At 41.6% G+C, this 21,623-nt stretch overlaps 1 protein-coding gene across 1 annotated transcript in view; it reads left to right on the forward strand.

The window, feature by feature from the left end:
• AKT3 (AKT serine/threonine kinase 3) overlaps positions 1–21,623 on the forward strand; it is a 734,901-nt gene that overhangs the window by 190,111 nt on the left and 523,167 nt on the right. The window lies entirely within an intron of this gene.

Raw genomic sequence — 21,623 nt, forward strand, 5'->3', positions numbered from 1 at the left:
TTGTAGATAATAGATTTTAATGCTTTTTTGTACAAAACTTGCTTGTTTGGGGCACAGTAAAAAAAATACTCTGCCTTTGCTTGGAAGGCAGGCAATATGGACCATGGCCATGAGCCCAACACCAGGTGAGCAATGCCAATTGGACACAGAGCCAGGCCAGGCTCTGACAGAAACCCTTCCTGCACAAAGCTGAAAGACATGCACAGTGCAAGTTGAAAGCCCAAGACATTTTGTGTGCAGGGCCGGGAAATTCACTGGTTATGAATGCACACAACACACTCCATAACGTACGGCATCCACCTCACACAAAACACTTATTTTCCAATGGTGCAGATACACAAAAACAATTAACACAAGAACTTCACTGTGGAAACCGTTGTTAGGGCATACGTTTTGTGCTTTACTAACTATAACTGGCAAATGTTCAGTGGTTTTACCTGTTTGAGCTTGTTTTTAATATTTCAGTGGATCAGTATATGCACAGTTTTGTGTGTATGTGTGTGTGTGTATAAATATATATATATATATGTATATATATTTTACCTACTGGCTGTCACCTGTAGGCAGTTATAGTTGGAACCTAGTTGCCAAAGGAAAAGCGTTTATTTTGCCAATAACTTTGATGATGTTTAACGAACAAAATGTTCAAAACAAATACGCTGTCTTAAAAGTTTCAGGCTGAGTCGTTTAGTGGGGGCTGATAGAAAGGGGGGAATCCAAAACTTTTTCCCCTTTCAATTTCCATAGAGCTTTTTAGACACGACTACAACCTGAACCGATGGACAGAATTACACCAAATTTGGCAGAAAGGTAGATCTTCAAAGCATACTTTTTGTAGTTTGGTGTAAATCCGTTCAGTAGTTTTTGAGATAATAAAGGAAAAAGAAATGTAGATATTTAGGGGTGTGAATCTTCTGCAGATCCAACAGTCTCTGTGCTGATATCTGATTGGCTGCCAACACTACAACCAGGAAGTGTTGGCAGCCATTTTGGGACTCTGACTCAACGGAGTCCCCCAAAGAAACTTAAAAATAAAAGGGGGCAGGGTAGAAATACCATGACCCCTTAGCCCTGATGCTTTGGGTCCCCAAGGCACGCTGCCGGGGGCTAAAAACTTTTTTTCCCTAACTTTGTTGCAAAATTGTGGAAGATCCAAGATTCCGCTGCAAAATTGAAAAAAGAAAACGAGTGCGGTCTCCTGCACTTGTTTTAAGTTTAGCCCCCTGAAGGGTCAGGTCCTGGGGCATGCCACTGTGTAATATTTTTGGAGGTTGAGCGCATGCGCTCCCCCCTCCTCATGCTTCAGAGAGCCCCGGTGGCCACCACCTTCCTAGGGCTCTAATTATAAATTGGAGGGGGGCCGAGTGGACCTCCCTCCTGCCCACCATCTCCCAGAGGCTTTATCGGTAAATTAGAAGGAAGCCGCGTGGACCCCCTCCTTTGCCCTGTTGGACCCCGGGGAACACCACCTCCCCAGGGCAAAAAAATTAGACATAAAGGTGGAGGGCCCCTCCAAGGCAATATTTGGCCCTCGGAACACAACTTCCCCGGGGCTGGCCCTATGCAAAAGAAAGGAGGTGGACTGCGTGCCCCTTGTCTTGGAAACATTGATGGCCCTGGGGACCACCACTCCCCCTAGGCACGGCTTCCTATGTCCCATGGTGCCCATCTTCTGGAGATAGCAGATTGCTTTAGCCGGGAGGGAGTTTTGGAAGACCAAACAGTAACGCTGCTGCAAGCAGCAGCAGTTTTCCTGCTCCACTTCCAGCTTTCGCTTGGAGTGGAGTTTTCATCTATGTTTCTGCTCGCTGTCAAGGCAGGGACCGTGGGGGCATCGAGGCTCCCCCTGCGGTCCCCAACACATAAATATGCTAATACATATTTATGTACAAAGATGCTCGAGGAACAATCACATTAACCACAAGTCCCTTGTTTAGTAGAGATTGAACTCTTTGAAGTTTTGTGGTGTTCTCCACACAAATATTTGTGTAACAGTATGAAGAGGCTCGAGGAACAATCAAATTGCCAAAATGACAGACCCACAAGGCCACTGGAGACATTAACTTGGGGTCCTTGAGGAAGCTATAGTGTAGAATATGCACTATACATATTAGCCACTGAGGTCGCACTTACTAATTAGCCAGTAGGAAGCATAGACATTTTGCAAAAAACTGTGGCCTCTTCTAAGCAGGTCACGATCCATTTTGGCAGTGACGCTTATGTCAAAGAAATTAAGCCTCAAGTAAAGCACATACAAATATAAACAAAACAGGTGCCCCAGCTGAAACTCTTAAGCTCTTAAGTACAAATCATCCTAACTGCTTGTGCGGGGTTGGATACCTACTGGGGTTGGGGAGTTATTTCAAGTAACTATAACTCGTGCTCTAAGGTAACTATAACTCATGCTCTTACCATGCACAGCTAACTACCACACATATTACATCATTGATGACATCTTCTATGCCATAATTGATATTATCGCTGCAACATTCGCAAAAAATGTATTGATGAGAAAATTCGAGGGTGCAAGCTATTGGTACCTTAGGGCACAAGTTATAGTTACTTGAAATAACTCTAACGGCTCAATTTCTATGGTTTTGTGCGTGTAAATTCAGAACTTGACTATAATGTCCCTGTAGCCTTTGTTTATGTATGTGTGTGTGTGTGTGTGTGTGTGTGTATATATATATATATATATATATATGTATAAATAGCAAGCATAGGGTAGCACTGAAATCTATAGGTATTCTGCTCACATTTACTTTTCAGCCTTTAAACATTGGACAGGAAGGAGACTAACAAAAGTATTTGGAACTTGTAGCAGATCTGTCACAAGATTCTCCTTCGCCTTGTGATGTAACCCAGAGTTATGACTCTAAGCCCAAGTTTTAACCCAAGCTTATCCACAGGCCCCCAGCATTCAAGGTAAATGAAAGCCACACTGTCCATAACTCCATTGCCACTAAAAGTGTTGCCTTAAACGCCTCTGTCCGTGCTAGCAGAGATTGCGAGTGTAAAGGATGGAGGAACGAAAATCTAAATGGGAAGTAGGATAGCTTCTTGCAACGGTTTTGGTGTTGGTCTTCAACTCAGTGGCTCCAATGAAAGACAGAGTCCTCTCGCACCACCATTCTGTCGTAATGAAAACTTTGACAAAAGTGAAAAACATCTAAGTGAATTTGGAAGACAGCAGGAGAGAATATGAAATTAGAAGAGAATCTTGGAGATAGTTGCCACTGACTTTGAAAAACGTTGTTATAATTTGCACTCCGTACAGTTACAAGAAAGCTTTATTACCTTCCAAAGTAGATAATGAGGTGCTTTGGATTTGCTTGCCCATCAGTCTACACGCAAGAGATTGAAACTCCAGAGAAAGAAAGAGTTAATGTTTCTAATGCAGTCTTGAAATAAGCCCTGTTACCCTCCATCCCCCAGATGCTTTGGCTGGTAGCTCCGCAGTGCGATAAAAAGGCAGATAGTAAACACTGCATTATATATAGAATAAAAGAAAATCCCTGCTGTACATTATAAGGATATTGCAGGTCACTGAGGAACGTAAGAACAAGGTCCAAGGTTGAATGGAATTCCAAGGTGACTTGAAATATACTTTTAACCCACAGCAGGGGATACTTTATTCCTTACAATTAATTCATGGGCACACCATCACTCTTCCCTCAAACTGCTTAAATGTTTGGTTCCTTGTTCTTTCATATTCATGTAGTTGCAGACGTGAAGATTACAATTAGAATCTGCAGTGTGAAATTAAACACCAACAATAAGTCTTTTTTGCATAAAATATATACCAGAATCAGTTTATTGTAAGTCAAATAAATAAAAAGCTATATCTCTGCGTGTGTAAAAACACGCAGAGAAATTCTGATATTCCAACAGTTACCTGTACGTGCAAAAATAAACATTTTGCCGTAACTTTCTCCTTTGTACTGACCACTGTTAACGTTTACAAAAGAAAAGAAAACCTACGAACAAAAAGATTATGCTTCCTGTCTTACATTTCACATTGACTGCTGGCTGTGGTAGCAGGCATTACGGTGTCACAACTAAACTGTGATAACTTATTTTAGATGAATAGCTATGTCATTTCTTTATTACAGGTGACTAAATATTTCACAACGTGATTGTAATAAGGAAATTAGAGACTTGCTTTTATACAGAGATTGAGGGTTCCCATGTGTTGTCATCAGTATACATAACATGTCTCCTTGTTTCCTTAGGTCTGCCTTATGCTCCAAATGATAAAGAAGCTGTGGGTTAGAGTAAGAGTGTTAATGAGTCTTGTTTGCTAAGTGGTAGCCTTAGGATGTACACAAGATCATTAGCCTGCCCTCTGTTGCATTCGTTTATGCAGCCTAGGAAACCTTGTCCATTAACATCCATTGAGATTCTCGTGTTAAAGGGGGACTTACGCCATATCAAGCAAGGTCTGGCCTTGTTAAGTAGGTTAAATGGTTATTTTAATTATTTTGATTGCAATTATGTGCCACAAAAATAAATAGAATTAAAGAAAACCTGCTGCTGCCTAAAAATGACAGCGACATACTTTCCCAAAATGTATTGCATTAATAAAAGAAACCATACATATATTTTGAGTAGCACACAAGGGTTGCTTCTTAGCATGCAGATGTATTTACAACAGGTATTGAAACCTTTTTTCAGTTTTAACACACATCATAGAATGTGATTTATTTTTGCGGCTTAAAGGAAAAGGTACTATTGCTTTAGAATAATTGTAACCTGAAGCTGTAGCTTTACTCATTAGGAGGACTGACAAAATAAAGCAGAAAATGAAGAAAAATAAATAAATATTGGCAAAGTTTATGATTTTGTTATAATTTCATGACTCTTACTAAATAGCTAAAGCTGTCTCTAGGCTCGACTTGAAAAGACCCACCAACTCATTCCCTCTCCTACGACCTCCAATTCAGATCAACTTTATCTCCTCTGGACCTTCCATTCTATGTTTTACAGCCCGATGAAATATATTCTAACCTATACTGATGGCAGACATTTGCTGGGAGAATTCTTTGCCTCGACTCTGCATGAAAGATTTTTTCCAAAAAACAAAAAAATCCTTTAGAAAAATAAATACATACATGTTGGGGATTTCAGACGCTTCCTTCATCCTTTGATCTGTTCAAGTGCCATTTATATTTTGCTTCCAACCACCCTAGTAAATAGTATGGGGAAATGGGTCATTCCACTCCATCCAGTGTCGCTCTAAAACCTAGGAAGGTGTGCACTTCAGTGGAATTGTGGTGTGCTTCGTCTCCTAGGCCCCTCTATTTTTATCGTTTTTAAATGTTTGTCTGATGTTTTGTATGTTTGTTTATGGAAACGCTTACCATGGTCAGACCTATAGGCTTTCCGAATGATTTTTAGATTTGGCTTTGATGTTTGATTTGCACTGGTGTGACATTTTCTCAGAGAAAGGGTCTGTAGCAAATATATCATGCAGTGTTTCTGTGGTTATCAAACGCGTATAGTAAGCCTTCGAAAACCAATTAATATTCTTTAAAGATGTTTATTTCTTAAATTTTGCCGGAGCAACGAATGCTTGCTGAACAAGTAGATTTTGAAAAGTCTCTCTAACTCCAGTAAATAAGACTACCGTAAATGAGCTTAAAGAAAGGCATAGTTGTTAATTTTCCCAAAGCGAGTTTGAAAAAAAGATAGGTTCTTTCTTGGAAAGAAACCCCTGCCGTAGAGCCAGGGTTAGTGTTCAGACACCTGCCCTGTAGGCTCTGCCGCAGTCTCTCTCCGGTGCCTCGGGGTGTGCAGCAGCTACCATGACTTGAAGCGCTCACCACCCCGAGCCTGCGTCTGTTGTTAGCGTGCTGTGCTGCCACCTTCAGCTTCTTCAGGATTCTGCTGTTCTAATCTTCCGGGCCCGTGTTCGAAACTCTGGACGTCCCTTTGCATAGTGCCTCGCAGCGGGTCGTGGAAAGCGTAACATGAAAAGTACCTGAAGCACCAAGTGAGATATCTTTTTACGCTACAGGACGTGAGAGTTGTAGTGAAAAGGGAAATATATTTAGAAAACAAATACGACAAACCGTGGCCAACCAAAGTGAATTAAAAAAAAAAAGTGACAGCAGCATTGAGGGGATGTATGGTATTTTAAAGATGTGTGTGTTTATTACAGGTTCGGTGTCGTCCGAAGTATTCAGAAGGGAGAGGTGCCTGTGCAAAATCAGGGGTGGAGGCAGTGAATTTTGGCAGGGCGAGGGCCTAGTAAGGGTCTCCCTTTCAGACTGGACTTTTTTTTAAAATATTTTTTTATTTTATTTTTTACTTATGTAAAACACTTTACTCGGTGTTTCATCCGTGCAACACGTTACGTGTTATCCTCACGCAGTGAATTCTACAGCATTTAAAGGCAAAACACATAAAACGTGTACTGGGCTATAATTATTAGTACAAGCAATCATACATTTAGTATGTAATGACGATCAGAATATAGACCAAGTATTGGCACAGCTCCTTAATGTAAAGAGCATTTCTAAAGTGCAACTGCTCTCCGAGGAGTGTCCTGGTGCTCTGCACATACAGTAAGGCGCAGCTAGGAAGAAAACACTAGTCTTCCATAAAGAGCCAAGTTTTACATTTCTTTCGAAATTGGGAAGTGGCTGAGATGCTCCGAAGTTCAACAGGAAGTTTGTTCCAAAAGGAAGGTCCAAAAAAGAAAAGGACATGCCCCCTATTCTGTAACGATGAATCCAAAGGATTTTGGCCAGAAAAAGGTTGTCAGGGCGCAGGTGTCTTGTAAAAGCCAATCCTATCTCTAAGATAACCAACGCCCGACAGATGAAGTGCCCTATGTATCAAAAGCAAGGTCTTGAAAAGGATTCCGTTCCTGATAGGTAGCCAGTGCAGATCTCGAAGGTGAGAAGAAACTGAGCTCTTTAAGGAAGACCAAGCAAAATAGGGGCTTCTGTTTTTTGAACCACCTGCAATCTGTTCATCGAGGAGTCCCGCAGTCCTACGTACAGTGCATTTCCATAAGCGAGTCTAGTTGTAATTATGGCCTGTACTACCAATTTCCTTGCAGGGAGAATAAGAAAATATGAAAACGTTATCAAAGCGCTCAGCAGACCGAAACATGTGCCAACTACTGCATTGAGCTGAGTCCAAAAAGAGAGCTCCTCATCAAACTTAATGCCTAGATTTTTGACCGCACTAGTTTGCCGTATTGGTGGAGGAGCATGTACCGGACAGAAAGACTGCCAGGGCTGATCATTTCTTCCCCTGAAGAAGAGTAGCTCCATTTTTCCTGCATTACGATTAAGCTGATGGTGAGTCATCCGTTGAAAGACTTCTGATAGACAGGATCTGATTTTTTTTTTTTTCCCCCCACTGGGGATCACCTGACCCGTAAGAAAAAGGAGTGCAGCACACCTTTTGACCCCTACCCTCCAGGAAAGAGGCCAGCCAATACAAGGCTCAACCCCTGATTCCAATGGCTTGCAAACAGGCAAGGATTGTGGGATGGGGCACAGTGTCGAAGGCTGCAGACAAATCGAGCATTATGAGCACACACCACCCTGACATCTAAGGCACCCCTAATGTGATATACTACCTCCACTAGTGCCACTTCGTGCTATAGTTGGGGTGAAAACCAGATTGACTTGGATGGAATAAGTTGTTGCTTTCCAAGTAGTGGGACAACTGGTGGTTAACATGTTTTTCCAAAACCTTTTAGAGGGCTGGAAGCAAGGAGATGGGCCTTTAGTTAGAAGGATCGCCAGGGTCGGCCTGGTATTTCTTAGGCAATGGCAGGATTATTGCTAACTTCCACGCATGGAGTACTATAGCTGATGACAGAGAGACTCTCAGAGGTTATTAGCCAAGGGCTAATAACCTCTGCCCCTAAAGCCAAACAGCCTGAAGGGCATGAATCGGAGGGAGAACCAGAACTAAGATTATTGATTGTTGATAGCGAGCCTTCCAAAAAAAAATGGATCAAACCAATCCAACAGTGAGTCCTGAATTAGCCTAGGCTGCAGGTCATCCACACAATCTCCTCCATCAGAGGAGAAAGGCGGAGATTGGCTTGGATGTTTCCAATCTTATCCTGCAAGTGCTGGGCCAGTTGTTGACACCATCCCACTGTGGGCCCCTGACACCCAACAAAGGCCTCCGGGGATGTGAAAGCTTTCACAATTAAAAAAAACAAATCTCTGGTTTGTTACCATGTTTTAAAATCCTATCAGCAAAGGTTTTTTTTTCCATTCTTGATTTCCTTATAATAATGTTTTTGTGCTGCTTTATACCTGTCCTTGTCTGGCAGGTAAGATAAGAACGTCTCCACTGTCTTTCAAGATGCTGACACTCACTCTTAAATTTCTTAAGGACATCCGTGAACCACGGACAGGATGGCTCAGCTTGGCATGACCAGCGTGGAATTTAGGGCGCTAGATCACAACTGGTAGTACCAATCCAGTCTTCCAAAAGGCCAGCATCCGTGTCCATATCTCCTGAGAAAATAGTTTTTCTCTCCTCCAATGCCCTACAAAATGCCCGCAGGCTGGATCTTATGAAGCGCTTGCGACACCTGAGACAAACCCTCCTTGAGAATAAATCCTCCCATCACGAGCCCACCTAAATTTGATCAAGTAGTGGTCTGACCAGGCTAATGGGCATGAGTCTCCACCACCAACGTTGTGCTGGAAAATACTTGATCAAGAACATGACCAGCTCAATGTGTAGGCTGAACCACGAATTAGGACAATTAATATCCATATGGAGGTTGAAGTCACCTAGCAAAATAAAATGAGCAAATCTCAAGGCCAAGTGTGTTATACAAGGCGTGGAGGAAAGGACCTGCTGGGCCCGGAGGTCTGTAAACTAATGCTCTCCCCCACCCCCCTCCCCCCTGCCCCAACGGATCAATCAGAGAGAGGGTAAGGCGAAAACCCAACGGTTCCGCATCTACCTGACCTTCTATGGAGATGAGTGTACAGTTAAAAATGCCCTTGAAGATCAAAGCAACACCCCTTTCTCGGTCACTTGTGGGATCCTTTCTGCAAATTGTGTAACCTTTAGCAATAGCAGGGCCCGAGAATTCAGTCAACTAGGTTTTGGTTAAAAATTATACATCAAAATTATCCTTGCATAGGAGGTCAAAAATATCGACTGAATGCTTTGGCAGCGATCTGACATAGATCAAAGCTGCTGAGAAGACAGGAGTCCTACTCTTAGCCTTAGGTTGCGCTGTTTAACTTTGACTTAATGCAATGTTTGCTCCTGGAGAGATAGTAGTCAACTCTTTGACATAATCTAAAAATGTCCTGTAAGTCTCTATTGGGGACGGGCAGAAGGTGGAATCCTGGGGTCAAACATTTCTTCTGTAAAAAATGTATTCTCCAGGAAAACTGCATGCGTTTCAACCTCTGGTTTTGGCTTAAATGTAAAATTCTATGGTTTCTTCATCAGGACCGGCATATATCCTCTGCAAGGGTTTGTGCCCTCTCATTTGGGGGTCCTACAAAGTGGTGTTCTTATATTCTGGCTTTGTATTTATAGGACATCTCAGTCCCTTGTATCTGCTGGAAAACATGTTTACTCTTCTTTAGCAATCAGTGCTTTGTGTTCAAGCCTGCGTTTTCATCTTCCTTTGGCACGTCTGCTGGGCTCCTCTGTTTGTCTGCTCCGGTAGTACTCTGCGTTGTTAGACCGAAAGGTGCCCTCCTTGGTGTGTTGTGTTGCCTTATCTATTTTGTTGGCTTGGTATTTCCTATTGAGCCAAGTGCTTGACTCATCAAATAATCTAAAACATACCTGGTTATCTGCCAAAAAGACCCCATGTTTGTTGCACCCTGAGCCAGCTGTGGTGTTTCCGTTGTTGAGTCTGTTGCTGTAGTTTACATTTTTTCCCGTTCAAGCATGGACTTAAAAGTCGAATAGTGCAATGGACTGCTTATGAGGACAGCCAGATGTGGTGGGAATCTTCTAAAGCACATATCCTCCGATGTTCATGATATAAAGCTGAACACCACTGTGTCACTTTAGGCATTCTCTTATGCGTAAAGATGGATTTTTCGCCTGTAACATTATCAGATGCTTTTAGGGAACACCTCTTAGTTTGTAAAGGTATTTAATGGAGACAACCTAAGTTTTTAAGTTGTTAGACACTGTCTCTAACTTTTCACCTACAAGTCATTGATTTCAGATGTGCTAGTCTAATTAGTTTAATCAAAGCAAAGCAAGATTCAATACATTGAATGCATTAGGCTGTCGCACGAGTCCAGGACTGGAAAACCGTGTCCAATATGACCTGGCTGGAGGTGGGTCACCAGGGTTGTCTCTAGTAATCTTGTGCAAAAGAGGTGCAATGTAGTTTAATATTTTAATCCCCAGTAAAAATATTAATCTATGAAAATGTGGCAGACATGATTAAAGTGAGGGTAGTTTGTAATAAAACTGACAAAAATAAGCTAAGGTACAAATTGGAAGACTTGTGCATTTTTGTGTTCTGTCAGAATTTAATATTGAAAAATGAAAGTCCCTACCTCAGTACAGTCCTTTGGTTTATAATTGAATTCTTGTACGTTCCAGTGAGGGCAGAATTGTACTTTATTGAGGATTCTGCAGTCGCTATTCCTGCAACTGGACTTTATCAAAGTGATCAGTCTTCCTCCATGTTCACGTCCAATTCGAGAATTGCAGTGTGTTAATCGGGATCGCTGAGGGGCAAGGTCGGCTCAGGACCGAAAATAGGCCCAAGCACCCACAAGAAAGTAGCCCCTGTGAGAGGAACGCAACCTTTTGTGAAGCTCTGCTGGGCCATCATGCGGAGGCTAATGCTTTAAGACATTTACAGTAAATTAAGTGGTTTAAATCTTGGGAGGCCCATCCGCTCTAAGTAATGCTTTCTTAGGCAAAACTTGAAAATGGAAGTATTCAAGTAGAGGGGACTATTTTCACACTCAAAGGAGACTGTACAGAAAATCAGCACAATTTGAAATCTGGGAATCCTTTGCAGGGCAGGTCTTCTGCCACCGCAATAAATAAGGCCTGTGCTTTCTGCACAATATTGACACCGAGTAGATCTGTTTCCCTGCATCTTACCACATCTGGCATGCCTGTACTTCTTGCAGTGTCCCCTCTGACAACGTTATGCTTCCTGTACCCTTTGGAATGGGAGAACTCCTCAGAGCAGGCCCGTGTTCCCCTGAATGCTGACCAATGGTGGCCTTTGCCTCAAGCAATTTTCCCCAGTTGAAGACCTACACATACTGCAGTCACCCCATAAAATCTGCTTGATTCTGACCTTGTTGGAACTGTATGTTGCAGCCCAAGGCATAGGGTCATGCCTCATGTTATAGAGTATTTATGCAGTGCAAGTATTGCCCCACATAGTGCAAGTTGTCCACATAATACATACACATTTTTGAAAATGAATGTAAGCCAAAATGTATCTTTTTGAACGAATTATCATTCTCCAGGTGCTGTTTTACTTTTGATGATTAACCCTTATTTGCAATGGTGCAGTTGTTTAGCACTCATAATAGAAAGTACATGGTTCACTGTAAAGCACCCTAGGTACTGGTAAGCTATATACGAAAGGTGGATAAATAAATAGTTTCTGCCCTGCTCCTGATCACCTCCACCCCTTCCGCATTCCTGGGGCCTTCATTCTCTAGTTCCACTAGGTCTTGTTCCAGTGCTGCGACCTTCAAATAACTTTACCAGTGAATGTCAATAATAATCTACATGTAAATTCAGTACCCAACTAACACCAGCACCGCCAGCTATTCCAGTACAGGGATCCATACATAGCTGTGCCAAGGCACTCCACGCTGCACCAGTAAGGCACCTCAACTCTTGACATGTCGCACTCTTGCTGCTGTACGTCTCTTTTAGCACATCAGTCTCCTGCACCACATCTTGTTTTAGTATTTGAACTCACGCAGCATATTTCTAGTGCACCTCAATTCTGCCATGCAGTACTTACTCCTATTTTAGTACTGAGAATGACACACAGCTCTGCCATACATTACTTCCATCAGCCCTGCCCTGTGTCCTACCCATCTCTACCAATAACCTCACTTGTGAGCCACAGCACACCTTGGTATTCCACTAGTGGGTCCCAACACCTGACTCCTGCTGCACCTCGGCTTTGGTGAACTTCACCACATCTTCCTGAGCTGCCAGGTTTGACCATTTTTGACACTTTCAGGCATTTCTGTCTTTTTGGTCAACAGCACTTTGCATTCTATGACCTGAAGTTATGTTTATATCTTTATGGGTATGAGCTCTAAATTTTCAGCATGCAAAGTGGGTTTGAATAGAAACCCAGGACTGGATGCTGGGCTGACACATGACATTGTTACCTGCCAGCCATGCCCGACATTTACAATACTTTGAAGCACACTTGACAGTGCTAATAGCATCTCAGTCCTAAACTGAAGTGTCCCTGCTACTTTAGTACTGACCCAGGAAAATGGGTATAACATTAGCTGTGCGCCTAAATCCTGTAGCATGATATTCTGTGGTACAGTCCCCTCCCCTACACTGTCATAACTCATGTGTCAGACATGTATGACTACACTAGCTGGAAGCTTCAGTTCAAAATGAAACGTTAATTGCACGCGAGCAACAGCTGAATGTGAGGTAGAGACTAGGAGCACGGTTTGGGTAAGTGGCAGCTTAGATGATTAATCCATAGACCACAGACTTTGCTTACTTTTCTGATGCTGTTTAGACATAATGGGCAGCTCTGGGCTAGGGACTCAAGTATCCGGGCTGTATCTCACATAGAAACTAGGGGTGGGCGTAACTCACTTAATTCTGTGTAGTGTAGTCATGTGGAATTACCCAAAAAGTTCGCAATATCACATAAAATTGCGCTTGACGAGTAAGTGTGCATTTAGCACGATCTATTTTCTTATCCCAAATAATGCCTCTTGCATCCAAAATAGACGTGAGGATGCATTTTGCATTAAGAAATAGCTCTAAATGCAACAGAACATGAATAGGAGGGCCTTAGCTTCTGAGAGGGGGGGAGTGTTACGCCCCTCCTCCCCAAAATAATGTATTCTGTACTATATAGTTAGGTGCAGGTGCTTTAAGTTGGGTATGGTGAGGTGTTTGTCAGATTATATTTGGGATTTTTACTAACACGTGCAGACAAAAATACACACCCTTGTTTCTCTTTTAAAGGTCCTAAAAATTATTTTAACCACTGTGATTGTTGGGAAATCTGAAGCATACCCACTCCACCCTCCGGCCCCTTCGCCCCACCCCACACACACAATGTTACTGACCAAGCTACGTCCCTAATAGCTGCTCATGCTTGCTGATTGTGCACTTTGAGTAGGATTTTCCTCCAACTTATTCCCAGCATTTAGCACTAGTTTCTTAGAGCAAAATGCGTAGTCAAGTCCAGATGGGACAACAGGGTGCATTTTATCCTAAGAAAATAGCGCTAAATGCAACAGCAGTTTGAGCAGCTGCTTGTGCTTCATAAATGTGTTCTGGTGCGAGGATTTTTTCTCCCCCAAATGATTCTTAATGATGTAAGTGGGCATAATAGCGTTATCAGTAATTCTGCATCAAAGAATAACACAAAATTACTGAAATACTCCAATTACTCTGGCATAATTTAAATTCTGCCCTGGCCAAATAGAAACATACACTGCCGGAGGCCTCAATCTCTTCCAGTTACTGGCTGAGTCTTGAAGCAGTCGGCACCATGGATTCTAGCAGTGGCGGCCGGCAGATTTAGGGGGGGGGGGGCAGGACACACACACGTACATCCATTAACAACACTCATACCATTCAGACATGCACGCACACACTCATTCTTTCACACACACACGCACGCACATCCATTAACAACACTCATAACACTCAAACATGCACACGCGCACCAAACATTCAATTTAAAACATCACACACACACACACACACACTTACCTTCAGCCTCCTGGTCCCAGGAGGGTTGGGACTGCTGCCTTCCTTCATTGGCTGACCACTCGTCACAGAGTGGGATGGGGCCAGTGAGACTGCTGACCCCACCCCACTTTGTGACGAAGTGCCACTGATTGACACTCGCCCTGGGCACTTCAGGGCTTAAACTAAAGTGCCCAGGGAGAGTGTCAATTGGTGACGCTTTCCTCATCATCCAGGGGAGGGCCTCGAGGCACCTTTGCTGAGCCGAGGAGGTCACACCCATAGGAGCTGTGACCTCCTCAGCCCAGAAAAGTTCAGCTCAGGCAGCCAGGAGTGTGTGCAAATCGTGCATGTCTGCTCCTGGCTCCCTGAGCTAGACATGGAGAGTGTCTGTCAGGCTGACCTTTGTTCAGCCTTACAGACACTCTTCATGAGGGGCAAAAGGTGGGGGGGCGTGGCCCCTCCGCCCTAAAGGACGGGCCGCCACTGGATTCAACTACCCGCCTGGGCGATGAAAGGATGTCGTCATGCTAGAGCTGTGAGGCTCTGCGGTGACCTTGATAGAAATAATGGCATCATGTACCAGAGTAATAGAGGAAGTAACTTCAGTGGAGCTAGTGTTATTATTACAAGTATTGTGTGTGCATTTGTGTGGTGGCTATGCTGCTCAGTGGGAATGCTGAAACTGAAGAGTTTGTGTGTGGGTAAAAGCGACACAAATTGACGCAAAATCTTTTTCTGCCTATTTACTTTCCAGTGCAAAACTTGTTTTGTGCTGTAAAGTACCCTAAATGCGTTACTTAGGCCCAGGAGGGTGTTACATGGGCGTTCCCATGCAACCACCCATGCCTTTCGACGCAAATCCCTATTTACAAGCAATAATAGACAGGGTTTTGTGCCAAAGTTAACGCCATGTGAAAGCAGACATTAAAAGGAGAAATGTTTTCATTTCTTTTCCAACTTTGCAAGCGTTTACAGCTTTGGAAAAGTTTAAAAGTATGTCTACGCATAGTATTTTGTACTGGAAGGATACCCTTCCAGTACAAAACCTATGCTAGATTCATGCACACACCTATGCACTATGGCGCAAAGGTGTGTGCGTGGCACTAGGGAGAGTGGAGGAGAAGGGCACTCCCCCCCTTCTCACGCAACTCAGATTTTTTTGGTAGCTGCGCGAGAATATAGGAAATCTGGGCCCAAGTCTCAGGATTATGGTTGCTTCTCCGCTTTTAGTGCGTCATACAGGCAAATAGCTGTTTATTGCGCCTAGATGGGTGTTCTTTCATTAGCAGCTCACCCCTAAGAAGGCAACATGTTTATCTTTGATATGGAAAGTACTGTCTCAATCAGTACCATCAAAGAAGAAATATTTATATTTGAGAAAAGAAGAACTCACCAGCTGCAGAAAATTATAGTTTTTCACAGCATTTCAAGTGTTGTGCTCGACACTTGGATAAAAATGCAGATTCGTATGTTGATGGAAATCTTTCTTTCACACGTATTTTTTTTTTTTTTGCAAACACTAATCGAGGAAGGATTCTTCCCTTCATGCATAGGATTTTAAAAATGAGCGCTACTCAACTGTGCTCGGAGCGCTTCAATTTCAGTATACCTGTGGTTCTGACACCATTACTCTGAACACCTGAATCGGCCGTGCCTCGTCTATAACTGTGTATCGGAAATATTTTCACTAGTACTCGTTAATTAATGCACCGAAGGAGATTTTATTCGTTCGAGCGCTTTCCAGTTGCTTATGTATACCGCCAGCTAGTCTGCTGCCCGCGTGCCTCTGTACCATGTGATCATGATGAATATGTCAGGCAGGCGGCCATGATGGATTCCTAGAAGTGACAATAGTAGCCCAGCAATGATCCTCGGCAGGTTTGTGGGGACTGATGGCGCTGGCCGAGGCTAGTTCAAAGTCTTTATTGTCTTACTGTGATGGCTGGCACGTGTGTTCTTCTCTCTGTGGCGGGAATGATTTTAACTCTTAGGACTGTTAGGTATTTGTTGTTGTACACAGCTATGTCTAGTGAAATGTCTACAAACAATTTGTAGAAATAATTGGCGGGACGCAATAATCAGCTTGTAGATTTAAATAATGAAGGAAACTGGAAATTAAATGCTTTTATATTAATATAATTCACATGACTATGTGTGAACGCACTGGTTGGCATATTAATTTACCTTTTTACCTCAACCTTTTGCCTGAAGCACTTTTTGCCTGGTGCAGTAAGGGTCCAAGATCGTCAGACTATTCACATAGAACGGGTTTAATTGGCTCAGAGCAGTGGCGAGACTAAACAGCACGTGTAAGTAAAGGGGAGTAATATACTGCACAAGGAATACGCATTACAAACGCAAGGATTCAGGCTCTGGATGGATATCGAGAAGACCGTAGGACAGACACAGAAGATAAATGGTGGTGTGAATGGCTGATCAGAGTGATTTGGGAGCACTTTCAAAGAAAGACTGGTTGAAATGTTTATTTTTGATGAATGCCGGTGTTTCCAGTAGAAGACAGTCAGAACTGCAGAGATGTTAAGAATCACCAGAGATTTTTCATTTCATGGCCTGTTGAGAGCGGTCACCAAAGAGGAGTTTGAGAAATGCACACTATTTTATAGGTGGATTTACTTTGTTAAAGGAAGCCAGCTCAGGGATTCAAGGGCTGAAATAATGTGCTTTAAACGTCCAGCTCCTAAGATCAGGTAGGCAGGGAAGCTTGAGCCATGCCAGGTATAGTTTAAGAATAGCGAATACGATAGCATTAAATACATTTTATCTGGATAAGAGCAAGGCTTGAGCTGCTTCTTTTAATCTTTTTTCTTGTAAGAAAGGTCCTTGGTTGGTCTAAGGTGATGGTTAGCATTCTTAGCCATGGTACTGATGAGTAAATTAAGAATACACATATGTATATATGTGTGTGTGTGTGTATGTATATATATGTGTGTATATATATATATATATATATATATATATATATAGGTTAATGTTCAAACAACAAATAAAAACATTAAACTAATTCAGATTGCGCATGGCTATGACACAGAATCGGCAGCATGTACGTAATGCAGCATTAAGCTGGCGTGTCTTTACACACAGGGAGAAGGATCATGGTCTGGCTGCAACATACCAGTTGGGCTAATGTGTAAGACAAAGGTGACAAATAGCAACTGTACAGATCACTGTGGAGATTGTATCAGTTATCAAGAACAGTCTGGGAACAATCTGAGATATTGGTTGAATCTAGCCATTGTTTCCCCGGCATAGAGGAAGTGTGTGATCTGATCAAAATAAATTTGGTTTATTGGAATTAAATTTAAGGTGGCGAGTGGTAATACAGTACTATATTTTGCTCAGAGTTGATGCTTAGGCTGAGATGTCATCTTGAGAGAAAAATATACAAATATAACTGGACATTGTTGATATATTCATGGTATGGCATAACATATTAATTTATGATGTCACATAATTTAGTTGAAGTTTGAAATTTGAAGAGAGTCGGGGCTAACAGAGCCTTGTGGAATGCCTTGAGAGACAGCTACACTCTTGATTCATTGTGATTTTTCGTTAGGTGTGTATGTGAATCAATCCACAACTTTATCTTCACTGTCCACGCAGTCTTTTAGCATGTGAATGAGTACATTGCAGTTGATGGTATCAAATATTCCATAGCGATAGAGTAAGATCGTCAAGCAAGAATTACCATTGATAAGGATACCTAGAGCTTCATCAATGAATTGCAAAATAGCTGTCTCTGTGCTGCAGCCAGTTCTGAAGCCAAACTGGAAGTCATCTTAAAGAATGTTGTTGTATTCAAATTCTTGAGATGGTCTTTTACACATCTTTCCAGCATTTTGGTCTAAAAAAAGTATACTAGAGAATGTGCAGAAGTTGCTAAAATTATCATAGCAGTAGGCTTTTTTAAGAAGGGAGACACTTGTCCAACCTTGAGGCAGATGGGAGCACTCATTGAGGCAGAACAAGGGTAATAGTGTTGTACTACTGAAAGGCTACATTGTATCACGTTTCCTTGGCTACTTTAACAGGGGAGAAGCTGCAAAGTTATTTAGGGATTGCATTTGCAGATAATACTGGGAAGATCAGTCTAGAATAGATCTCTTAAAGTACCAGTTACTAGAGTACCTTCTTTGTAAGTTGGGCCAAATAGTATTAGATTCGAGTAATAGGGATACTTAAATCTCTTTGACCTTAATGATGGCTTTGACTATCTCAAAAGGCCTCCTAGGTGCATTTTAAAACAGGTCATTTTGAGATTTGATAGCCTATGATTTTGCTTTGAAGTTTCTTTTATAATACTCTTTCCTTACAATGCAGAGGTTGTCTAAACATCCGACATAGTTGTTGAAGGCATATGTAGCTTCATTCATACCTTGATCTTTTGTGGGTAAGAGGAGGCAGGAGGAAAGGGGCGGTAGCAAGATTGTGGCAATAAATATTGTTGGTGTCCTTGACCACAGTTTGCAGCCTTTTGAGTTATCCACGGTTCGGTGAAAGACAAGTGGAATGGGATTAGAGAGCAATTGAACCAGTCAAATAGGAGAGGGACTTCGCTCCAAAAAGGAACTGCTTTGACTTTATCAGGTCTTATTATCACACAGTTGATGTGGGTAGGCTTAAGGGAGTGTTGTATCCAGTGCTTAATGTGCGGTAAAAATAAGTGCCAGGGCCCATGATATTCCTCAGAAGGGATCTGCAGCTTTCACCACACACTATTCCTGCTAAATGCTGATACCAGTGCTACTTACTTACCATCACACTGCTGCAAATGTAACAATATAGACCATTCCTGGCTATCCACAGCTACAAGAATGACCTGGAGGTGCTAGTATTATTTTTTTATGTATTGTGAAATATTAAATTGTCTGTTGCTATTTAAAAATAGACAGACAGCACCAACATGTGGTGGACTGTCATAAACATGTCCTGGTGTCAATTGAGGGTCGAACCCTTGCACAAATTAAGCATTTGTTGTATCTTGCCATTCTAATACAGATGGGAGGAGCACAGATGGTAAGAATAGTCTTTAGGCTTTCTCCCTTAAAGGCTGAAATCCTTGGCAAATATATGGTTGTTATAAGAAAGAACAAACTTGGCAACACTAAACAACAGTATCCATGCACATCCCCTAATTTTCCCAAGTATATGTACTATTAAGTGGTGCTCATACACTAATGCACATCGTTGCCCTGATGTGCTTTCCGGTTCTTTCAAAAAGAAAAGACCGTAACAATAGAGCCAAACAAAGAATTATTAGCGGAGCACAACAGTTTTTTTCTAAGATACTGATAGTCAAAAGTAACTATGTGATTAATAAGCTGTAATAAGCTGTCCACAATCCATATATACTCATATATTATTAGCCTCAAACAATGTAGGTTCTCCTAATTTTATATAATGAAAATATTTAATTAAAAATTGTTGACAATGATAAATAACATTTTCGGATTATCCACATGAAACAGGAGTGAGGAATTTCAGTCGCCCTATGCCTAAGATATTGTTCTTTGTTTGGGGGTTAAGTTGTTATATTTATTTTGTTCACTGTACAAACAAGCATAAACAAGTTGCTAAGTTGATTTTGTCCACTGGGCAGGTACACCCAACCCCCTGCAGTATAAACCCTTTGTCTGCCAGTTTGCAAAAACAGTGTATGGATCTGTGAATGTGAACGAGGATTGTCTGCCGATATAAAGATTTGTGCCCGTATGTATGTTCAAACTTTTATATGTGATAATTATTGCAAAGCTTTTACTATTAAGCTAGTGCTTTACCAAAATGGTGTGAGCACAGCTTATGTTACTGACAAAGGCCCCAGTATACAAGTTTACAAAATGTATTACCTTCAGGCTATTTATAATGCTCCCAGAAAGTTCCAATATCATGTGCAAGTACATACAGATACTAAATACAGACAACTGAAAGCAACGTTGGTAATTGTTTGTTTTCAAAATAAAATGTACACAAAATATTTTCAATTTGGAATAAAATAGTTAACTATTTTTCAAATATAGATACTATTTTTGGATGCATCAGTTAGGAAGACATATGTTATATGCCATTATTTAAAATCATGATTAATAGAGAATTAGCATAAAGTCATTATGTAAGACAAAAAAAGGTGACTATGCTTTGAGGTTCGCAGTTCCTATGTACCGAAATATAAACATAGGGGAAGTATCCTTCAAGTTTGCAGAAGAATACTTTAGAGTGCCATCCTGGTAGTGCACCCAACTACCTCAGGTGCAGTTATGCCTATTGGAAAACCAATCAGCACTGGAAGATAGATTGCTGAGTTACCAAGGCACACCAAATAAGTCCATAAAGTCCATAATGTAGTAAAGTCTGTTGAGCAATGAACTGAAAACTTCTGTGTTGTTTAGTAGAATCTATTCCAGGTATGGAGGTTCCAAAGTATGACAATCGAGTAACAGCTGACACGTGTCATCATCAAGGCTTTTTCAAGGCAGAAATCACATGAAGCAGTGTCCATAGAGTATGGCAATAGTAGTATACATATCACAGTGTACAGAAACAGGCTGTGAGCCCGAAGACGAAGATGTATTAGGCATCCGCCGCCAAAAAAGCCTTGATAAGCTGTGAAGAGTAAATGCCGTGTGGCATAGACGAAGGTGTAGTGAACGTCCCCTATGGGGCCATTATGGGTAACATGAAAATAAATTAATTACAGGCCTAATTATTAAAGAATGTCGCAAAAGTGCACATGCAGGTATAGTTGCTTGCATTCGTACAGATTGACAGCATTCAGGAATTCAGAAGCAGGCCTTGAAAAAGTACTCCTAGCAGATTTTTGTGGTTTCTGTTTTCACTGAGGCAATGCATATGTTTATACATGCATATATATGCGCTTGGAAAAATCTGCTGAACGGTTGCAAATTAACTTTCTTTACACCCCCTTTCTTATCCATCCTGTAAAATGTTTTACTCCTGCCAGGAGTATACTTCCAAACTTTTTCAGTTGGGATGAATTTGAAGAAGAGTTGGTTAATACCCTTAACCTTGTAAGTTTATTGGTATGATGAGATTCACAGGGCCTTCTAATCTTGCAACTCCCACTTCCCATCTACGTCTAGGCCCTGTGTGTAGTATTGCAGAAATGTGACAAAATCCTAACATTCCACAGCACTGATGGGATACATTTAAAAAAGAAAGATCTAAGTGCAGATACTGTACTTAGTCTGACATGGAACTCACCTCATCAATACAATGATCTTGCAGTTGTGCTACAGATATTTATCTAATATGTTGGTTTAGGTAAAGTCAACAGCTGTTGTTGTGAATTGGAACACAAAAGATTTGAAATTAAAAATCTGAAACTCAGTAGAACATAAGCATTTATTTGTATAGAAGTTATCTACAAGGGACTTTGAATAAACTGTGTTATTGGTTGAGGGGTGGAAGCCCCACTCTGGCAACAACCACATTCATTGTGAGAGTAAACCAAAAAAGTGAATAATTTAACCTGTGCGTAAGCCTCTTTTATCTAAGCCCAAAAGCAGCTGGGCATAGCATAGAGGCAATGTGTAAAGTAAGTATGCAGTACACAAACGGTAATACAGTGAAAAACACAAATACCAAAAAAGGTTAGAAAAATACAGGAACAACAACAAATCCAATCAGTAGAACCGAAGATATTGAATTTTAAAGTTTTATGTAGTTATAGCGCC

Source organism: Pleurodeles waltl, chromosome 5 (assembly GCF_031143425.1).
Source record: "Pleurodeles waltl isolate 20211129_DDA chromosome 5, aPleWal1.hap1.20221129, whole genome shotgun sequence".
NCBI lineage: Eukaryota > Metazoa > Chordata > Amphibia > Caudata > Salamandridae > Pleurodeles > Pleurodeles waltl.